Here is a 22,646-nt window from a genome sequence, read left to right as displayed (position 1 = left end):
AACTGGAGGAAACCAGCAAATGGTGACCAAAGCAATCTCTAGCTGCCCTCATTGCTCACTTGCATGAGACTCTCCCACCAGCACCATGACAGTCCACAAATACCGTGGCAACAATCCAGAAGTGACCACCCCTTTTCCATGGCAATGACCCAGAATTTACTGTTTCTTTCCTAGAAAGTCCTAAATAATCCTTTCCTCAATTTGCATTAACCCACCCCTTAATTTTCACGTAATTAAAATTGGGTGTAATTGGGTATAAACAAAGTTGCCAACAGCCCAGGTGCTGGCTCTGGAAACACTGCCTGTGTGTTAGCCCTGCTCAGCAAGGTAGCAGTACCATTCAATGAAAGATTGCTGTCTGACACCACCAGCTCACCCTCAAATTCTTTCCCGGGCAAAGACAAACCCCCACCGCCACTGGGCTAAGCCCCAATTTTAGGGATTGCCTGTCCTGCATCAAGTTCAATGCTAATTAATCAACAATATACATTCAATAAGGTTTTTTTTTTTTTTTAAGAGAAACACTCACAAAACAAGGTTACATATTGATAGGTTGACAAAATATTGTGACCAGAGACGGACAGGACTCTCTAACCCTGTAATTCCCCTAGGAGAAATAATGCAGTATCTACTAATTCAGTGTTTGTTGTGTCTTTATAGAATGTAACTGCTGCAAATAGTAATAAGAAAAATAGAATCAATGTGTGTGTGTGTGTCTGTGTCTCTGTGTGTGTGTGTGTGTGTGTGTGTGTGTGTGTGTGTGTGTGTGTAAAATCTGATTCAATTTTATGCTTTCTTGGACTGCCTCCCAAATGCCTTGTGTATTTTGTCTTTCCATCCACACTGCAAACTCCTCTGGAATTCATACCATGTCGGCAGACAGCTAGGAACACAGTAGGTTCTCCCAAACTTACTGACTGATGAATATATTGGTCAGTTACAGAACTCACATCAACCAAGCTACAAGCGCTTCTACTCAAAAAACATCCACAGCCTGATCTACTATCTTATTGCTTTTAGTCTTTCCCCTCTGGGTGTGTTGTAGACCTATCCAAATATGGTCTCAATTCAAAACTGTTTTTCATTTTAAAGGCAAAGGAGCGTGACACAGGCTAGAGAATTCTGTACTGAAACCAGTTCTTGACTCCGGGTAGAGAAAGGTTTGCACGTTTTACATCTCAGTGGCCACAGACCACTAGTACTGAGCAGGTACCTCTCTGGTACCCCCAGAAAATCATGGCATACACCGGCATCTCTGGTTTTCCATTGTCCTTGGGCTGACCTTGCAGCCACAGCTGCCACATGCTCTCCTCTGCACCAGAATATTGTTTGTAATAAGACAGAGGTATCTTAGTAAACAAACAAATGTTTCTTACATCCCATTCTGGGCGCTCACAAGAGGCTACTTTTTTTTCGGACCTTTACTTCTGGCCAGCCTTGGATTTATGAATCTGAATTGAGACAGGCTTTTCTACACATGCTTTGTTTCAGTTGAGGGAAGACACGAACGTTACATGAAGAAAAAAAAATAAGGAGAGATTAATGAGAGAGGGTTTTTGAAAATTACATAATATATGTAAAAGGAGGTGCACTCAGGGTCTTTCTGCCTATAGCTCTGCATTTCTGGGAAATTTCATAGATTTCTCAGAACCCCAGTTTCCTTTTCTCCCCGCACCCAAGAGTTTAAACGACATGATAATAACAATAACTTATTGAATGTTTACTATATGGACACTTTATAAATACAATTTTGTTTAATCTTCAAAATACCCTCCTTACAAAGGAGATGTTTGTGTCATTTCTACTTTATGCACAACAAAATTGAAATTCAGGGAGTTCCAGTGTGGATTAATGATGAATGCATTCATCATTTGATGATTTGAATCCAGGCAACTTGACTTTAGATCCCACTTGCTTAACCACTCATCTGTACTCCCTGATTAGTCTCTAACATCTCCTTCTACTCAAAGATCCTTTGTTATCTCCTGACATTTTCCCCTTTTGCCAACCCAGGTTCCATTTCTAAGACTCTCACCTGTTTACATTGGATACAATGACATGTATTAATCTGAATGAGAGAAAGAGGAGTAGAAAGAAGAAAAAAAAGACAGAAAAATCCTGGAGTATAAACTCCCTAACAGCCTTAGAAACTCTGTAATCTATCCTCCTAATCCAGTTTTAATTATATCAATAAGTAGATGGCTCCTGGACTGTTTTTCAAGACAGTACATAATGTGCGAGTCATTCTCCATGCTATGTCTTCCCTTTAAAAAGGATTCTACAAGAACTTATTAGTATGAACAAACCAAACAATTCAATTTTTTTTTTAATGCAGTATCCTTATAACAAGATTCAGCGGGATGGTCTGTGAAGCTTAGGAATCCTGCAGGCATGAACTGGGAATTGTCCTGACAGCTCACAGTCGGCCCAAGCCTCTGACTTCAGCCAAAGGCAAGGAATCGAAACTCCGGTGAAGAAAAGCAGGAGCTTGGGGCTCAGCTGCTTATCAAAATGAGGCACTGCACCCCCAACCCATGATGTCAGCAAGAGATTAATCCATAAATCAGAAGCAATTTTAATTTTTAAAAAGTAGAGGATGAAAGACCTACTTGGGGCAGACAAGCTGCCTCATCATAAAATGATGGTGGAACTTGTCATCAGTGAGGCACTCGCCCCTCTCCCATGGCCAGGTGACAGTGGCTGGCTCCTGTTGGGTCCTGATAGCACATGCCAAGATGAACTTCTGACCACTCTCTACCGCTTAGAGAGGCTCACCGGCAACTACAATTAGATTGGCTTCTATTCCAAGCCCAGGGTTCCTCCATGGCTGACTTTCTTTTGTAAGAGTCTGTGATGGCAGCTTGTTTGATTTAAAGAAAATCAATGAAGAGTTACATGAGAAGGAAGAAAACAGAAGACCAGGTATTCCCAGGTTAAGATAAAAGTCCGAATAAAGGACACTGCACATGCTCTCACTCTCTCTCTCTTTCCCTCAAAGCAAAAAAGAATAAGAAGCTTTTGAGTGTAAAGTGGAATCCATTTTTGTTGGAAGGGTAGCATTTTCTTCATCTTTAGACTATAATCTGATAGGCCTAATCCGGTAAAAATTGCAGCTACTCTCAATGGAATGACTGACACGGGCTATAACGGATGAAAAAAATATGTGATCGCAAAAGGTGGCTTTTGGTCCGTGCCGGGCCTGAGATCATTCACACAACATGAATTTGCTTCTGTCTTCTTCCCCTTCCTGACAATAACAGGGGGTGTGCAGGACAAGAAAAATGCACAGGCAGATTGATCCTCCTCCCGCCCTTCACTGGGGAGGGAGACCAAGCTGACCCTGGCCTCTGACCAGGTGCAACCCCTTGGCTGCACAATTAGTTTAGCTGAATCAGAAAGAGTTGCAAGAATAGGATGACTTTTCTAAGCTTGGGTCTGGAAAGCCCGGCCTTTCCTAGAAACCGCCCACCCCCACCATCCCCGCCCCACCTCCACTCCTAACATCAGGAACCCACTCCTTCTCCCCCCAAGGCATTTTGCTGAGTCTCCTCAAGCCCCTATTCTGTGTATTATTTATGATCTTGGTGCCTTTTCTTTTCAGGGTATTGGTCCATAATAGTGCCGTCTATGTTATTTATGACGCAAGGAATAACTTAAACCACATTAGGAACCTCAGCATTATGGGGACTTTAGAGAGCTACATTTTTCTAGTTATGGTTAAACTACTGCAGTGATAAATCCAATCGTAAGAGTGCAAGAGGGAATGCATGGGACAGGTGTTACCCATTAGTCACCGTAAGGAAATGCAGGAACAAACGTGGGCTTACAGATGCTTCAGTGTCTCTTCCGAAGAACAGCTGTGGGAATCTGAAACGGTGAGGGGCAGGGGCTTCTGAAAGCCAGTAATGAGAAAAGATGGGTATGGCTAGGGTGGAAAGGGAGGGAAGGGTTTCCTGTAATATGCAGAGGACAGAGAAACAAAGAGCAGAAGTCTGTCTATTTCACACTCTCATCAGGAATTTCGTGGGGTCCCTCATGTCTGTGAGCGAGCTTCCACTGCAGACTGGATAGCAACCCTAACTCTGAAACACCACTACCCATTAGGAATAAGGATCCCTTCGGCCTCCATAAGAAGGCCAAGTCAGAAGTCAGATTCTCAGAACATCAGCTGTGGATGTCAGTACTGCGGCAAACTTACTCTTTTTCTGCAATTCAGTGTTTTCGTCTATGAAAATCAGAAAAGTATTTCCCCTTTCCTCTCCCCATGAGGACAGTAGGGAATGTTTTTTTAATTCAGTAAATATTTATTGGGCACCCACCAAGGCTGAGCAATGTGTTAGGCATTGAGATAAAATGGGAGTAACACACGAACAAGATAGTCAGAGTTTAGTGGAGGAAACAGACCCCAAACGATATTATTATAATGTGAGGGTGTTTGTGATGAAAATATGTAAATGGTATTACTATTGGAGCACAGAGTTGGAGGGTCCCTGCAGGAAGCACCAGCGTGAAGTGATCAAACCTGGACCATGTGTCTGGTCTCAAGGTGGCTGCGACAACCTCCATATGCTCTACTGTGTTCAAGAAGCCCAGGACACCTTGATGCCATTCAGATTTTGTGACTCATTGGGACAGAAGTCAGCCTTCAGTTTATCTTTATACTCCATAAAGCTCATGTAAGCAACTTCAAAGCACAGACAGTATTTCAGTAAAAATGCCTAAAGCTCCTTAAGCATAAGTTTCAAATACCCCAGATACAAACAATGCACATACGCTCTCAGGATTGGCAGACATTTGGAAGACATGGCCGGTTGTTCGGAACGTGATGTCCTTTCCCAAAATCCTGAACAATTCTCTCGAATGACTCTGAAATAAGGAGCTCAGTGCTTCCCAAAGGGGCCCACTCCACCTTTGCACAGCCCTGGTTGTTAGAATGGTCATCGTGTTGAGATTTCTAACAGTGGGAACTGAAATGTTACTAGAAATTCATTCATTCATTCATTTATTCAACAGATATTAAACACCCGCTCTAAGTGAGGCATTGTGCTTAGTGCTAAGGATTCAGTAGTCAATATTAATGATATAAAGCAACTTCACCACAGAGTTCTCAGAGATAAGAGTTTTCTAACCTAGTTCCAATTCAGTCTTCTTTGAAGATAACACAACTAAACCTCTGTTAGGAGATATGCAACCCAGGCTTTAATTGTTTAGCCATTCTTTACTCTGCTGATAACAGGGTGGCTCATAAGTATAGCAACAAGCAAGACACACATAGACACTGCCTTTGTGGGGCATACCATCTAGTTGGTGGGACAGCCCACCCAAAATTCAAGTATTTTAATTACAGCTTTGTTAAGAGCTAGGGGAAGGATAAGCAGCCTGGTCTGAATACATAGGCGGATCCAACAGGGTCACAGGGATGCATTATTCAAGGTTGCTTCCTTCTCACTGGACTTGACTGCTGTTGGAAGTCCTCTGCTCATTATTCTCCTTTGCTTGTCCACAGAACTACCTACAATTTGGAGATACTTATGCATTTGCTTAGTTCTGTATCTTCCCCTATGCACTTTGAGTTCTACAGGAATGCAGACCATATCTATTTTGTATATCATTGAATCTTCACCTCTTGGTTTTATACAGTCCACTGTAAGGCAGATACTATTATCCCCATTTTACAAAAGACGAAACTGAGGTTCAGCCATAGGTGTGTGTGGTGCAGGGGCATTACAAGTTAATCCAGGTCCACCTGATACCAAAGCCTCACTGTTAACCATTGTGCTTTCCCCTGATGCCATTGGTGATTCGTACTCGTTAAGCTGGTACATTCATTATGACATAGGTGAGGATGATTTAACCAAGATACTAAAACTAATACTGACTTAAACAAGACAGAAGTCAATTTCTCTCTTACGCAAAAGTCTAGGGTAGGTGTAGCAGCCGCACATTTTTATTGGCACTTAGGATCCTTCTCTCTTGATGCTTTGCCATCCTTAACACATGACTCCCATCACATGAGCCAAAGTGGATGATCCCTCTTCTACCCGCACCATCACATTCAGCCAGTGAGAAGGGAATAAAGCAAAGGAGGGACCTGTCCCTTTCCTTTAAGGACATGACCTGGAAGTTGCACATATCACTTCCATTCACATTTTTTCGGCCAGATTGTAGTCACATGAACATAACTAGCTGCAAGGGAAGCTGAGAAATGTATACTGGGAAGTCATACACCCAGCTAAAACTTCTTGTTAAATAGGAAAGACAGAGAGCTATCTCTGAAACCTGGCTTTAGGAATTACAGAGAAGTATGAGGAAAGAAAAGTTAGAAAGAGGAGGCAGAAATAGAAACTTTTTTAGGTGAGATAAACTCTTTAAGGACTCTCTACTCATTCCAGTCTTCTAAATTCCTTCCCCTGAGGCTTTATATCTGAAATGGGATCCTTGACTCTCATAAACCCTTAAACTGGAGGATATTATGGTTTCCAGTCTTATGGGCCCAATTCTATAAGTTATGCCCTTTGAGTTTTGTGAATGAAGGAAGAATACCAAAGGGAGAACGAGTCCATTTTCTGAAGGCATAATTTTGCTTACCAAGAGCATAACTGATATTTGGGATTTTCTTGGTCTTACAGGGAAAGAAAAGTAGAAAGTGGGATTCCCAAAGCTATCAGAAGAAAAGAAATAATCAAGATCAGAGAGGAATTGAAGGAGATAGACACTAAAAACCCTTCAAAACATCAGTGAATCCAGGAGCTGTTTTTTTGAAAAAATTAATAAAACAGACCACTGGCTAGATTAATAAAGAAGAAAAGAAAGAAGAATCAAGTAGATACAATAAAAAATGATAAAGGGGATGTCACCACTTACCCCACAGAAATACCATTAGAGAATACTATAAACACCTCTATGGAAATAAACTAGAAAATCTAGAAGAAATGGATGAATTCCTGGACACATAAGCCTTCCCAAGACTGAACCAGAAAGAAATCGAATCCCTGAATAGACCAAGAACGAGTTCTGAAATTGAGGCAGTAATAAATAGCCTACCAACCAAAAAATGCCCAGGACCAGACAGATTTACAGCTGAATTTTACCAGAGGTACAAAAAGGAGCTGGTACCATTTCTTCTGAAACTATTCCAAACAATAGAAAAAGAGGGACTCCTCCCTAGGTCATTTTATGAGACCAGCATCATCCTGATACCAAAACTGACAGAAAAAGAAAACCACAGGCCAATATGAACACCAATGTAAAAATCCTCAACAAAATACTGACAAATCGAATCTAGCAGCACATCAAAAATCTTCTCCACTATGATCAAGTTGGCTTGATTGCCGGGATGCAAGCCTGGTTCAAGATATGCAAATCAATAAATGTAATTCATTACACAAACAGAACTAAAGACAAAAACCACATGATTATCTCAATGGATGCAGAAAAGGCCTTCAATAAAATTCAACATCCCTTCATGTTAAAACTCTCAGTAAACTAGGTATTGAAGGAATGTACCTCAAAATAATAAGAGCCATTTATGACAAATCCATAGCCAATATCATACTAAAAGGGCAAAAGCTGGAAGCATTCCCCTTGAAAACTGACACAAGACAAGGATTCCCTCTCTTACCACTCCTATTCAACATGGTATTTGGAAACTCTGGCCAGGGCAATCAGGCAAGAAAAAGAAAAAAAAGCGGGCGGGGGGCGGGGTGGTATTAAAAGAGGAAGAGAGGAGGTCAAATTGTCTCTGTTTGCAGATGACATGATTTCTTTATCTAGAAAACCTCATCATCTCAGCCCAAAAGCTTCTTAAGCTGATAAGCAACTTCAGCAAAGCCTCAGGATACAAAATCAATGTGCAAAACTCATAAGCATTCCTATACATCAACAACAGACAAGCAGAGAGTCAAATCATGAATGAACTCCCATTCATAGCTGCTACAAAAAAAAGAATAAAATACCTAGGAATACAGCTAACAGGGGAAGAGAAGGACCTCTTCAAGGAGAACTGCAAACCACTGCTCAAGGAAATAAGAGAGGACAGCTGGAAAAACATTCCATGCTCATGGATAAGAAGAATCAATATTGTGAAAATGACCATACTGCCCAAAGTAATTTATACATTCAATGCTATTTCCATTAAACTCCCACTGACATTCTTCACATAATTAGATAAAACTATTTTAAAAGTCTTATGGAACCAAAAAAAAAGAGCCCATATAGCCAAGAAAATCTTAAACAAAAAGAACAAAGCTGGAGGCATCATGCTACCTGACTTCAAACTATACTACAAGGCTGTAGTAACCAAAACAGCATAACACTGGTACAAAAACAGACACATAGACCAGTGCAACAGAATAAAGAACTCAGAAATAAGACTGCACATCTGCAACCATCTGATCTTCAACAAACCTCACAGAAACAAGAAATGGGGAAAGGATTCCCTATGTAATAAATGGTGCTGGGATAACTGGCTAGCCATATGCAGAAAATTGAAACTGGAGCCCCTCCTTATGCCTTGTACAAAAATTAACTCAAGATAGATTAAAGACTTAAATGTAAAGCCCAAAACCATAAAAACCCTAGAAGAAAATCTAGGGAATACCATTCAGGACATAGGCACGGGCAAAAATTTCATGACAGAGATGTGAAAAGCAATTACAACAAAAACCAAACTTGACAAATGGGATCTAATTAAACTAAAGAGCTTCTGACAGAAAAACAACCTATCATCAGAGCAAACAGACAACCTACAGAATGGTAGAAAATTTTTGCAATCTATCCATCTGACAAAGGTCTAATATCCAGAATCTATAAAGAACTTAAGCAAATTTACAAGAAAAAAAAAAAACATCATTAAAAAGTGGGCAAAGGACATGAATAGACACTTCTCCAAAGAAGACATTTATGCGGCCAACAAACATATGAAAGAAAGCTCAACGTCACTGATTATTAGAGAAATGCAAATGAAAATCACAACGAGATACCAAGTCATGCCAGTCAGAATGGCAATTACTAAAAAGTCAAGAAACAACAGATGCTGAAGAGGCTGTGGAGGAATGCTTTTACACTGTCAGTGGAAATGTAAATTAGTTCAACCATTGTGGAAGACAGTGGCGATTCCTTAAAGATCTAAAACCAGAAATACCCTTTGACCCAGCAATCCCATTACTGGGTATAGGCCCAAAGTAATATAAATTTTTCTATTATAAAGATACATGCACAAGTATGTTCATTGCGGCACTATTCACAATAGCAGACATGGAATCAATCCAAATACCCATCAATGATAGACAGGATAAAGAAAATGTGGTACATATATACCATGGAATACTATGCAGCCATAAAAAGGAATGAGATCATGTCCTTTGCAGGGACATGGATGGAGCAAGAAGCCATTATCCTCAGCAAACTAACACAGGAACAGAAAACCAAATACCACATGTTCTTACTTACAAGTGGGAGCTGAACAGTGTGAACACATAGACACAGGAAGGGGAACGACACAGATTGGGGCCTGATGGGGTGGAGCAGAGGGAGGGAGAGCATCAGGACAAATAGCTAATACACGCTGGGCTTAATACCTAGGTGATGGGTTGATAGGTGCAGCAAATCATCATGGCACATGTTTACCTAAGTAACAAACCTGCACATCCTGCACATGTACCCTGGAACTTAAAATAGTAATAAAAAAAATTTTAACAGGAAAGTGTGATTCCTTCCCCTAAATATCTCCCCACTAATGTATTAGAAATAAAATATTGCTTAATCTCTTTACCTTGTCTTAAGTTCTCATACATTAAGTCCTTAAAAATTAAGATTTTACAAAAACAAATTAGGAGTCTTCAGTGTACAGGATACAGTGTTATAAAATATAATTTCCTAATTAAAAAAAAATTATCCCTCTTTGATTGACCTATCATGTATTAAAGGCCTTGGAGAAGGCTGATATCAAGCCTTACCAAAACTTTAAAAGTCTGGGGCACTCACAAAATGAAAGCAATTTGGAAAAACAGAATGTAACTAATGGGCTTGAATGAAGTGTGTAATTGTAAATCAGTTCTAATTAATGTCTTCCCATTTCTTGGTTATTATCTGCATGAACCCATTTATGTGAACTCACAAATGATTCTGCCAAGCAGGAAGGAACTGTAAGCTATTCTGAAGGACACTTCTTTTCCTGTTCCTTTAACCACATTTAATAGCTTAAAATAATAGGGTGGAGTTAACGGTGAGATTTTTGGGGACCGTGGGCATCTTGGAGCATTGATGAGGTATGGAGGACACACCCATAGGTGACACTCAATGAGTCACACTCTCATATAACTCCCTCCCTTTGAGTGGGTGTGGAACCTGTTACTTGCTTCTTATTGAGAGAATATAGCAATGGTGACAAGATTTTGCAGATATAATTAACATCTCTCAGCAGGTGGCTTTAACCAAAGAGATTATCATTGGTGGGCCTGACCTAATCAGGGAAGTCCTTTAAAAGAGGGTCCTCGGTCAGAGACTAAGCAGCAAAGATTCTCCCTCTCCCTCGCTGGCTTTGAAGAGGGAAGCTGCCATAAATTCTACAACGGAAGAGGAAATGAATTCTGTGAACAACCAGTGGCGGCGGGCGGAAGGGCCGTGCTTGGAAGTGAATCCGTCCCTAGTAGATCCTCCAAATAAGAACACAGCCCAACCAAAACCTTGATCTCAACCTTGTGAGACTCTGAGCAGAGAACCCAGCTCAGCAGGGCCCCAGACTCCTGACCTTCAGAAACCGTAAGATCATAAATGGGTATTGTTTTAAGTCACTGCATTTGTGATCATTTGTTACACAGGCACAGAAAACTAATACGCAAGCTGTGCCCGTGTGTCAGACTCCAGAGGGAGAGAGATATAGAGCTCTTTGGAAGCAAATTTCCAATCCCTGCTCACTTCTCGCCCCCAACGTTTTTGCTCTTTGACATTGCTTGCTGCCATCCTGCCTTCAACCTCAAATCAGGTTTCTGCCTGTGATTCAATCTCTGGCTCCCTATGAGAAATCTTTTTTATATAAAATTAATATATAAATAAATTTGCTCTTGGAGCGATGCAGTGTGGAACAGAACCTGCCAGGCTCTCTAACGTCCATCACAAAGAAAGACTGCAGAGGGGAGGGGGAAGGCAGAGCTTTAGCCTCCATGGGGAAGCAGAGAATTCATAGTGATCTTATTGCAGATGTAAAATTAGGTCAGTGGCTTTATAAACTGATTAAAGCTCACGCTTCACGCTTCCAAGGAAAACAGCCAATACAAAAGGGAATGATCCCTGGCTCAAGATGAGAAGGCAGGAGAGCTCTCTATGTTCACAGTCCAGCCATGTGGGATGCTTGGCCAAAATGAAGGTATAGAAAAGGAACAACCAAAGAAAGAGCAGGTGGGAAATTTTCTAAAAGCTAACACAGTAGACAGCCTGTGGAATACTGCCACGTAGACACAAACCAGTGACTTGAGGTCCCAAAGTTTAGGAGCCTAAGCCACCCTGCTTCTCCCTAAAGTCATCTCCATCTCCAGCTCTTAACCCTCTGATACCTATGCGTCTTGGATTTGACAGGCAGCCAGATTTTAAATCTTCCGTTTTGTGTCCTCTAGAAGTCAATGCCTTACCAGTTCAGGATTATCTCAACGTCTGGATCAGGATAAACAGTCTACACAGTTTTATCTAAAGACTCTTCTCCCATCCCCATTTTTCTCTAGGGTATTACGCCAACTTTATTTCTTCCTCTTTCCTCTTCCCTGAAATATCTGCCTTTCATTTCCTTCTCAAAGTTGCTAAAAGGTCACCTTCTCTTCCCTTAAATCCTAGCCTTACCCTCCTGCTCCCAGGATGATACTTTAAAAAAAACAAAACAAAACTCATTCACATTGATTGATCTGTCTCATGGGTTACCCAAGCAACTGAAGTCACTACCTAACGGTTAAAAAAAAAAAAGATTCCTTAGAGCAAATGGGTAGTGGTTGTTTTTGCAATGCTAATTTGTATTGTTTGAATGGGAAACATTTTGAGTTACTAAACTATCTTTACCTTTTTTAAAATGTGTGTATATGGAGGAAATATCACTTGGTGAAGCACGCAGTAATTCTGATCTCATATACTGATCTAACTACCTTCGGAGACAATGTTCTGCTTTCGTACTTGATTGACACAAGATAGAACAGAAAGAACTGTGAGGCTAGTTAAGGCTGGGCCAAATGCCTCCATTTAGACTTTAAATCAAACATCAGGACAGGATACCTGGGGCTTGAGTCAGTTATATTTTCATTTCAGTAGTGACCAGAGTCATTCAGTTCATTTTTGGTTCAAGGCCAGTTACCAGTCCAAACTAACTTGGGAAAACACTGCCCAAATTCTTTGCTCCACACAGAACAGAAAATAGCAGGTCTAGTTTTTGAGTTCCACGAAAAATAATGGGCTTAGTTTGGATACAGCTGTGAAAGAAGTTTCAATGCCAAGTAAAGGTGCTCTGTTCTCCTGGATGGAGATGAATGTTCTGGTTCATGCGTTTCTGCCCCAACCCTTGGCCATACCACTGGCTCTGGCCAGGAGGCTCATGTAAGACTGGCTGCTGTGATTCAGTTGTATGGATAATAAGTAGAATAAAACCTGAGGCTTACTCTCAGTTCATTTCAATACAGTTTCAGGTTTTAGGAATTGGGGAGAAAAGAAAAATTAAAGCTCCTGACCTATCTAGTCTCTGGAGTAGAATTTTTTTCACACAGATGCATCATATGACATTGAAGAAAAAAGTTCTCCCAATCCCACCCCTTGCCCCCAATAAACTCCGTTACGGAAAAGGAATTCTGTTCCAATGTCACTTTAGTCCCCCCCAGTGACAGCATGCATAAAATCCAGTTTTATAAAATTAGCTAAAATAAAACCATGCAGCAGCAACTTTTTCTTAGGTAATGTAACCCCTACCTGTCCTCAAAGGCCTGCTGGCTCCTTGTATCACAATTTTAAGATATTTTAACTTAAAATCTCTTGTTTCTTCTGCTGAAATAAATGGCTCAGCTATATCCCCTAGGGCATGCTGGATCTTTCTGGGCATCATCAAACTTCTCCATCCAACAATAAGGGATAGCAGCATCTCTTTGACATCCATAGCCCATTTCTGCTTTGCCAGTATCACTCGTGCACCTGGGGCCACCAATGGATCCTATCCTAGCAAGTATCAATGGGAACGAAGAAGAAACTTAGAAAGTGTCAAAATTCAAGAAGAGCTGATGCTCCGGAGCTAGCTTTGGTGGAGAAAGAATGATGGGGGATGGTGGAGTAAGCGAGAAATGCGTAAGAGGGTGAGTGGAAACGTAACAGTCAGTCCAGCTGTTTAAAGCACCCATCACTCAGGGCAGGACTGCAGACCGGAAGTGACATGGGTCCCCAGGAGTTGTCACTACTCACTGTGCTCAGGTTAGCTGGCATGAAAGGAAGCTCATGGAAAATGGTCTGATCTGAGAAAAGTGACTTAATTCCAAGCCATTCAAAATCATTATCTCAGAGGACATTTATGGTGTTGAGTATTAGACTGATGCAAAGGTAACTGCGGGTTTTGCCATTACTTATTTTTTTTTTCTCTTTTTTTCAGATGGACTCTCACTCTGTTGCCCAGGCTGGAGTACAGTGGCACAATCTTGGCTCACTGCAACCTCCACCTCCCAGATTCAAGCAATTCTCCTGCCTCAGCCTCCTGAGTAGCTGGGATTACAGGCTTCTGTCACCACGCCTGGCTCATTTTTTTGTATTTTTAGTAGAGATGGGGTTTCACCATGTTGGCCAGGCTAGTTTCAAACTCCTGACCTCAAGTGATCTGCCCACTTCGGCCTCCCAAAGAGCTGGGATCACAGGTGTGAGCCACTGCGCCCAGCTTTATGCCATTACTTTTAATGGCAGAAACTGCAATTACTTTTTCACCAACCTAATATATCACTCTACTTGTCCATAATAATGCTTTATCAAGAATACATTTATGCTCAGCAGAAGAATCTTCTCTTTATAAGGTAAAATTATAGAGACTTGAAGAAAAGTGATGAGGACTACAGGTACCAGAAGCACGTGTTGTAAAGTAGAGAGTACTACATGAGAATTATAAGATTTGGAGATTATCCTTACTGTTTATTTCTCGGTTTTCTTGAGCTAAGAAAGAATAAATACAAAAGAAGAATTCTTTTTCTGACCTTCCCAAAATAGAAAACGAGATATATAATGGATGGTGATGTAAGTTTGTTTTCTTGGAATATTTTCCAGGACAATTAAGAAAAACATATTACATAGATCCAAGACCACGGCCAGATTCCTTGTGGATCTTCCTGCGTCCATTCTCTTCTCTCTTGTTTCTTTCAATTCACCTAGAGGTACTGGGTCTCAGTTCTGCCATTTATGAGCTATGTGATCTGGGAGGGGAGACCTAATCACTGTGAGACCTACAGTCTCATGTAATCAGCTGATAGCAGTACCCATTTGTACCAGTCAGAGCCTCATCAGGAAGCAGATAGCACTCTCAAAATTATTTGAGATTACAACAAAGGGACTAATTATAAAGGTGAGGCAGAGTTTAAGGAAACAAGACAGGATGAAGCACCTTAATGCTAGCAAACTTAGGGAACTTTTATTTACCTAGATCTGAAGAGGCATGGCACATGGGTAATTCCTACAACCTTAGAAGAGTAGCCACATGAGAAGGGTACCAGAAAGGACCCAGGGCCTTTGGTCAAAGTGATGCTACCAACCCTTGGCCACTTACTGTGGAATAAACACCCCAACCTTTCCCTCCTCTCACTCTCTAATCCAGTCTTGATCCCAAGACTGTGTTTCTTCTGTCTTAGATTATAAATTTCAATCCCTTGATGGGACTTTTCTTCCTTTTGTCAAATCCAGCTGGAAACCACAAAGCAATGAGACCCACTAACATGGTCCACTCTGGTCGACCTCCTGGGCACAAAGGAGGGTAAGAAAGGATGGGAGCAGATGTGGAGACACCAACGGAAAATACCAGAATGCTTAAAAAATTGAACTTTTATGTTATTACTCAATGTTACTTTTATATTATTAACCAGTATTCACTGAGCCCAACCCCTCTGATAGTTCTGCAATGTATTACTCTTCAAATCTAAGCTAGACCTAAAATCCTACCTTCTGTTTTAAGCTATTACCTTTCAATAGGAAAAGAGAGGTGTTGAGTGTCACCTTAATCCTTCCTGAGATAAACATTCAAATCAATCTCTCTACAGTTTGCCTATAACCTTTTTCTTGTCTGTATTAATACATTCCTGTTGTTTGTCTTTATTTCTATTTACGCTATGTAAATGTTATAAAATCATCAAACTTTAGAAATGGACTTGAGCTAACAGATTAAATTAGGGATACCAACTACTCTTTCATTCCACAGATATTTACTGAGCCTGGATTTTATCATCCATGCCAACTATAAGTGATGAGTAGCGGCGACCTACAGCAATGCATTGAGAGAAATTGAAAGCTGTACTCACACACACTAGGAAACATGTCTATTCTGGCTGAGGGAAAGGGAGAGTGAACCCACATACCAGAAACTTACTTTATCTCGCCAAGCACAAATATGGGATGCCAAGTTTAGTTTGAAGTTCAGATAAACAATGAATCATTTTTGGTACAAATATGCCCCATGCCATATTTGGGGCGTGTACTTAAAAAAGGATTCATTGTTTATCTGAACTTCGAACTAAACTGGGCATCCTATATTTTTACTTGCTGAATCTGGCAAGCCTGCCCCTGACCTTGGATGAAGTTCCTGGGTAACCTTTCCACTTGGTAGACTGGGAATCTAAGACTCATAGATATCAAGAAACTTTCCCAACTTTACATAGCTAGTTAAAACAGAATCAGAACTAGAAGTACTTTCTGCTGTCACATACGGTGTCCCCTCTGACTTAGATCATAAACTTCATGAGGATTTAAGTAAATCTGTAAGCCACCTAGCAAACCCTTGCAAGCTGCTAGGCCCCTAACGAGCTCTTTCAGATTGATTGAAAATACGACCTGGAAAATGTCATAATGACATTTCATAGTAGTGTTGTGTTAGTTTGTAATGTACACTATATTACACAAATTCATCAAATGCTTGCAGAATTAAAAGCACCATGTTACCATTCTTATTCAAATTTTAATAGGCATGAACATCTATATTTATATGCAGGAGTTCCAGATTAGGCAGTTATTTGGTTTTCTACAAATACAGAAAATCAATGACAATCCAAAAACCTATTACAGCTAAAAAGTGACTTAAAATGTAAAATGGGAATTTCTACGTTTTCAACCACTGAAACTACTTCTTTATTGAAGCTGAAAGATATTTAAAAGGAAACCCATGTTTTATGCCAGCGATTTATTGTTATATCAACAAGCCAGTTATCCTACATATATACCCAGGGTTCAGGACATGGAAGAATCCTAGGGTTATTATCCATAATCCCTATCCCTTTGAATTGCCCATTATTGAACCATTTATTTGGCTCCAGTGGTCAACAGAACTCTCTCCCCAGTGCACAGCTACAGCTACATCTACAAAGGAAAAGATGGCTTAGGTGTGTGATTAAAGAAAGTAGTGATATTATATTGTTTATGATAATAGTGCACTCAGATGTGATGATTGATTACCATCCATGGTAGGCAGAATAATGGTCCCCTAAAGATATCTACACCCTAATCCCTGAAATCTATGAATGTGTTACGTTTCATGGCAAAGGATAATTAAGGTGGCAGAAAGAATTGAGTTTGCTAATCAGATGACCTGATGATAGGGAGATTACTCTGGATGATTACAATTGGTCCAGTATAATCACAAGGGCCCATAAAGTGGAAGAGGGTGACTTAAGAATCAGAGTCAGAGTGATGCAATGTTAGAAATACTCTGCCAGCCATTGCTGGCTTTGAAAGTGGAAGGGAACCATGAGCCAAAGAATGGGGACAGTCACAGAACCTGGAAAAAGAGAAGACACAGATTCTCCCACAGAGCCTCCAGAAAGAAATAATTTTCACCCAGGAAAACCCATTTTGAACTTCTAAAGTCTAGAACTATATAAAATAGTAAACTTGTATTGCTTTAAGCCACTGTGCTTATGGTAATTTGTTACAACCACCACAGAAATTACACCACCACGTTTCTAGGATGATCAATTATGTGTTAATGTCAATGTCAAACAAAACATTTAGATAATAATATCACTCTCAAGCATAAGAGTCATAAAAAGTAACTAAGATATTGAGATGATCAACCAAAATAAACAAGAAAATAGCATTGCTATCTGGAACCAGATAGCAGACATTTTCCAAGGATGAGGCCAAATAAGTGTAAATTGAAGCCCTAATATTTTCTTACGACATCCCCATTGAATTGTCTTCTGCACCCCTCGAGGTGGGCACATTCTGTTTTGAAGATGATCATGCTTGAAGCTACAGTCTGTATCTGATGCATATTTCAACTCGTTCCCCAACATAGCTGCTGAGTTTAACACAGAGCCATACAGAGGGCATTTCTATAGAAGACAATAAATATCAATATGGGATGGATGGATGGATGGATGGATGGATGGATGGATGGATTACTTTTCTCCCCTTGCAAAGTAAGACACTGTCATGAAGGAGATAAAGGACTGGGACTCAGGAGTCTGGTCTAGCTCCTAACTAGCTGTGGATCTTGAGCAAGTCACTTCACATCTCTAGGCTATAGTTTTCTCACTGTGAAAAATACAAGATGAGCTCTAAAGCTCTTTGGAACACAAAGGTCAAGGATGCTAGAGACTGGGGTGATGATGGGAAAATTGAGGAGATGATCAATTAAAAAGTCCTCAGCAAATAGGCAAGGGGTGAATTCAAGAATTTTGATGATCTCTACCAATATAACCACAGCCCTGCTTTGTCTATGTGGAGTCAGTAGGGCCAGGATGAATCCTGGAAGTTTCCAAGTGGTACTACAGGATCACCTTCCCCTTAAGCAAGAGATCCTGGTGATGGTGCCCCAACAGCTGGCACCCTGGTCCCTGACTCAGCCTAACTCCCACAGCAGAGCTGGTCAGAAGAAACAAGCATGCAGATGAGGAGGGCATGGACAAATGAGGTCGTACCACATGAAACTTCTAAACTCAGGGCCTATGTAAAGCAATGGTCAGTAGGGAATTTTCCTCACTGACCTGACTTCAACAGGTCTGGAGAAATACCAAGCCAAGGTCTTACCTTCCTCTGAGGCTGCGCACATGCGCCACAGCCAACGACAGAATCCAGCTCTATCAGACCAATTATTTCACAGGACATAAGAGTCCCTAGTCTGATGTTCCTTTCATTTCCATTGCTATCTCACTTGATCAGCTTCTGAATGTAGTGACAGGACTTGGCTTCCTTCCCTAGAGAACTCTGCTCACCATCCAGTCCTTACGACTTTTTTTTTTTTTTTTTTTTTTTTAACTAATGGCTACAATATTTTTTTCCCGCTTCACTTTAGGCCATGGCTCTTGGTCCCTGACATCCCGGAAGATGGTGACTAATCCTTTTCTCTTACTGATATAGTTGCCCTGAAAGTATTTATAGACTGTGGTCACCTCCCGCACGGAGGCCTTTCTTCTGGGAGAATATAAATTACTTCTTCAGTCAGTCCACTCAAGTTTGTTCTCCCAACATTCATATCATTTTTGTGGCCTTTCTTTTCTTTTCTCTACATTTTATTTCCCTCTTAAACTGTGGGGATGTGGGCCACAGCTAACTTTCCAGATGTGGTTAGAATCTTCTCAGGTGAGGCAGAACCATCCAGTTCTCCACCTCCACCCCCTCGCCACAGACGTTTCCTTTGAAAATGGAATTGGCATTGCTGTGTGTACTAGTCCATTTTCACACTGCTGATAAAGACATGCCTGAGACTGGGCAATTTACAAAAGAAAGAGGTTTATTGGACTCACAGTTCTACACGGCTGGGGAGACCTCACATCATGGTGGAAGGCAAGGCGGAGCAAGTCACATCTTACGTGGATGGCAGCAGGCAAAGAGAGAGCTTGTGCAGAGAAACTCCCCCTTATAAAACCATCAGATCTCGTAAGACTCACTTGCCATCACGAGAACAGCATGAGAAAGACCTGCCCCTAGGATTCAATTACCTCCCACCAGGTACCTCCCATAACATGTGGGAATTCAAGATGAGATTTGGGTGGGGATACAGCCAAACCATATCACTGTGCATACCTCATTTGGCTGGTCATCTACTTTCTGCCTTAGGTGTCTTTCAGATATGTCCATTCTGCAGTTAGCTAGTCTCGTTCTCACTTGGATCTTGGCTGTTTGAATCCCTGCCTGAGTATGGAACTGTGTATTTAGCACAACTGCATCTCATCCTTGGCCTGCAGCTCCTATCTCTCAATAGTATTCTTCACCTGGCCATTTGATTCTATAATAACTTCACATGGGATGTGTGTCCGTTTCTGAGCTATCTAATTTGGCTGCCACTAAATACATATGCCTAATTACTACTGCATATCAGACCCTGTTCTTAGAAAATTCTTACTTCGGGAGAATCTCCAGGCATCTTGAAAGACATGACTCATTTCCCATATTCCCACTACCTGCACAGATCTCAGAGCATTTATTTCTAAAATCAGGAGCATTTGTTTTTGGTCTCAGCTCCAGGACCTGGCTGTGTCATGCTATCCTAAGCAGAGGATTTGGGGTCCCTAGACCCATGCTGATCAATGCAGTGGCTATTAGCTACATGGGGCACTCAAAGTTAATGAAAGTAATTAATCAAGTAAATAAACGGAAATAAGACGAACAAAAATCAAATCAAGTTTAAAATTTGGTTCCTGGGTTTCACTAGCTACATCTCAAATGCTCAATGGCCACAGTGGCTAGTGGTTACCAAGCTGGACAGCACAGATATGGCACATTTCCACCATCACAGAAAGTTGTAGAGGAGGGTGCCATCCCAGGCAGCTGCGTCCCATAGTCTCCCTTTCTTTAAGATCCTCAGACCTCACCACCAGGCAGTAGTTCTCCCCATCCCTTCTGCTACATTTTCCATTATCATCAAACTCTTTGTATCAGTGGAGATGGAGAACAGCTGGTCCTCACCTTTATGCGTCCAACACACGCTTACTGAGCTCCGAGTATGAACCAGGCCCTGGTTCTGTCTCTGGGAATAAGCAGTGAATAAGGCTCTGTCCACCTGAGGCTTCCATTCCAGTGGATGAGACAAACAATTAACAAGTATCTACATAATAATGTTTCCGTGGAAAGCCTGAATGCAAGGAAAGGGACAGAGAGAGGGCCATCTGGGAAGGCCTGTCTCAGATGGAGATATATGAGCAAGCCTTTGGGCATAGTGCAGAAGTGAATCACGTGACATATACATTTCAGTGTTAGTTACATGAAGATTGTAAACAAAGCCATGGGTGTTGATGAAAACACCTGGGGCAAATGGAGAGAAAGGAGAGAGGGTTTAGAGCTCAGTACCAGGGGACTCCAACATTCTCTGGTACAACACTTTTAAAAAGTTGAAAAGAGGCCAGATGCAGTGGCTCATGCCTGTAAACCCAGCAATTTGGGAGGCTAAGTTAGGAGGATCTCTTGAGGCCAGGAGCTTGAGACTAACCTGAGCAACATAATGAGACCCTGTTTCTACAAAACCATAAAAAATTAGCCAGGCATGGTGGCATATGCTCGTAGTCCCAGCTACTCGGGAGCTTAGGCAGAAGGATTGTTTGAGCCCAGGGATTGCAGTAAACTATGATTGTGCCACTGCACTCTACCCTAGCTGACAGAGCAATATACTGTCTCTAAAAAAAATAAAAGTTGAAAAGACACTAAGCTTTCATTAATCTCACTTTCATTATTTACTCACGACTCCTTGGTCCAAAAACTCTCCAAATTCATTTTTGTAATGGGTAAGGGTGGACATTGTCTATTTTCTTATTCACTGTAGAATCCCCATGGCCTAGCATGGTGCTTGTATAAGCTCATTAGGTACTTCGTGAACGAATGAAGGTTGAGAGAAAGGGGATTTGAGCTCATCCCTTTCATGACCCTCATTGTTGCCTTCACAGTCCATGCTGGCTTTAAAACAGCTCTACCCATGACTCACCAGGATCCCAGAGTTGGGTGTCCCAGAGGTATCCAAACAAACACCCATATGCTCTATTCTTCCTACATGTAAGCACCTGACTTATCTACAGACTCAATCTTCATACCACTGTATCTATTGATGATGCTAATCCCAAGTAATGAACATGCTTGTGTATGCATCCCCCAAAGATGGTGCCATTTGTGAAGGCAATAGTCATGCACCATTGCATTCCACAGCTTGAGGCATCCATTACACAAGGAACAGCTGGGCAACATCACTGAGCCACAGATGCTAACTGGCTACAACCTCGGTTTATCAGTCAGAATACGGTGGTTTTCTTAGTGGGAGTGATTTTTCAACTCTGCGGTATTGGAACTGTGAGTGAGCAGTGCATGTAAATGAATGCATTTGTTCCAGGAAGTTGTTCTTGGGACTTATTTCGAGACCTGAACCTTGCATGAATTACTCCTAATCATATTTAATCTGGAAGTATGTCTGGAACACTCTACCTTCAACATTCATCTTACATCCTTTTCCATCTCCCTATCTCCACGCCAGGACCCTGGTCGAAGCCCAGATATCATCTCGCTGGACTCTACCGGCAGCCATGGAAACAGTACTCTGCTTCCACCCTCGCCTCCTCTCATTCCATTTTCAAGTATAGACACAGCTTAAGGGACAAACAAGATTCAAAGCGTGAGATTTCCAAAAGTAAATTTTCAAGGTACTCCTATGGGAAAGCGCCGTTGAGAATATCCTTCTCAAGTTTAGCACAGTCCCTCAAGGTAAGCACCTGCAACCCTGCTTTGACTGCAAAGACTTCTTTAAGAAAGTACAACTGAGAGGTCTCCGCTTTTCCTTCTTCCTATTAAAAATGGCTCTTAGATGCTTTTATTCTTAGTGAGGCCATCCTATTGTAGCACCAATATAGTTATATAAGCGCATCGTTTCATGCTCTATTCACCTTCTGAATCTTTTAACCCGACCTCTCTCAGCTGAGAAAAGAAATACTATGGGTTTAAATCTATCCGCTATCAGCTGCAGCACGGTAATTCTTACCCTAGGGCCCCAAACCCTCATTTCAGACGGGCTAATCCAAACGTCTTTTGGAGGCAAGGCTATTTCCTTCACTACCTGGTTCGGCCGTGTGCTGAGCCCCAGTTATATTTAGGCAGTGGAGGGGAAAAATAGGGATATTAACCTCTAACACTGATGAAAATAATAGCCACAATAAAATCGGGATGAAAAACGCAGGGGTAGTAATTATTCGGCTCTACCTTACCCCAGAGAAAATAGTTTTCAGATAGAGCCTTAGAAATTTGTAAAAGCTCCCTCCATTTTTTTATAAGGCAGGTGTAGGGGTTTTCTGGAGGCAGACGGGGGGTTTGCCAGAGCCTCAGTGTGCCTTTAAGTGATGGAGCCCCCGATGGAACCCTGCTCCTCTCCGTCAATTCTGGAGAGGTTGAAAAATCTGAGGATGTAGACTCTTGGAGCCACTTCCCTTTTCTGATCTATCTGGCAGCAGCCTAGTGTGGAAAATATACTAGGC

This window comes from Macaca nemestrina, chromosome 18 (genome assembly GCF_043159975.1).
Source record: "Macaca nemestrina isolate mMacNem1 chromosome 18, mMacNem.hap1, whole genome shotgun sequence".
Classification (NCBI taxonomy): Eukaryota; Metazoa; Chordata; class Mammalia; order Primates; family Cercopithecidae; genus Macaca; species Macaca nemestrina.
Note: the sequence above shows the minus strand (reverse complement) of the source record.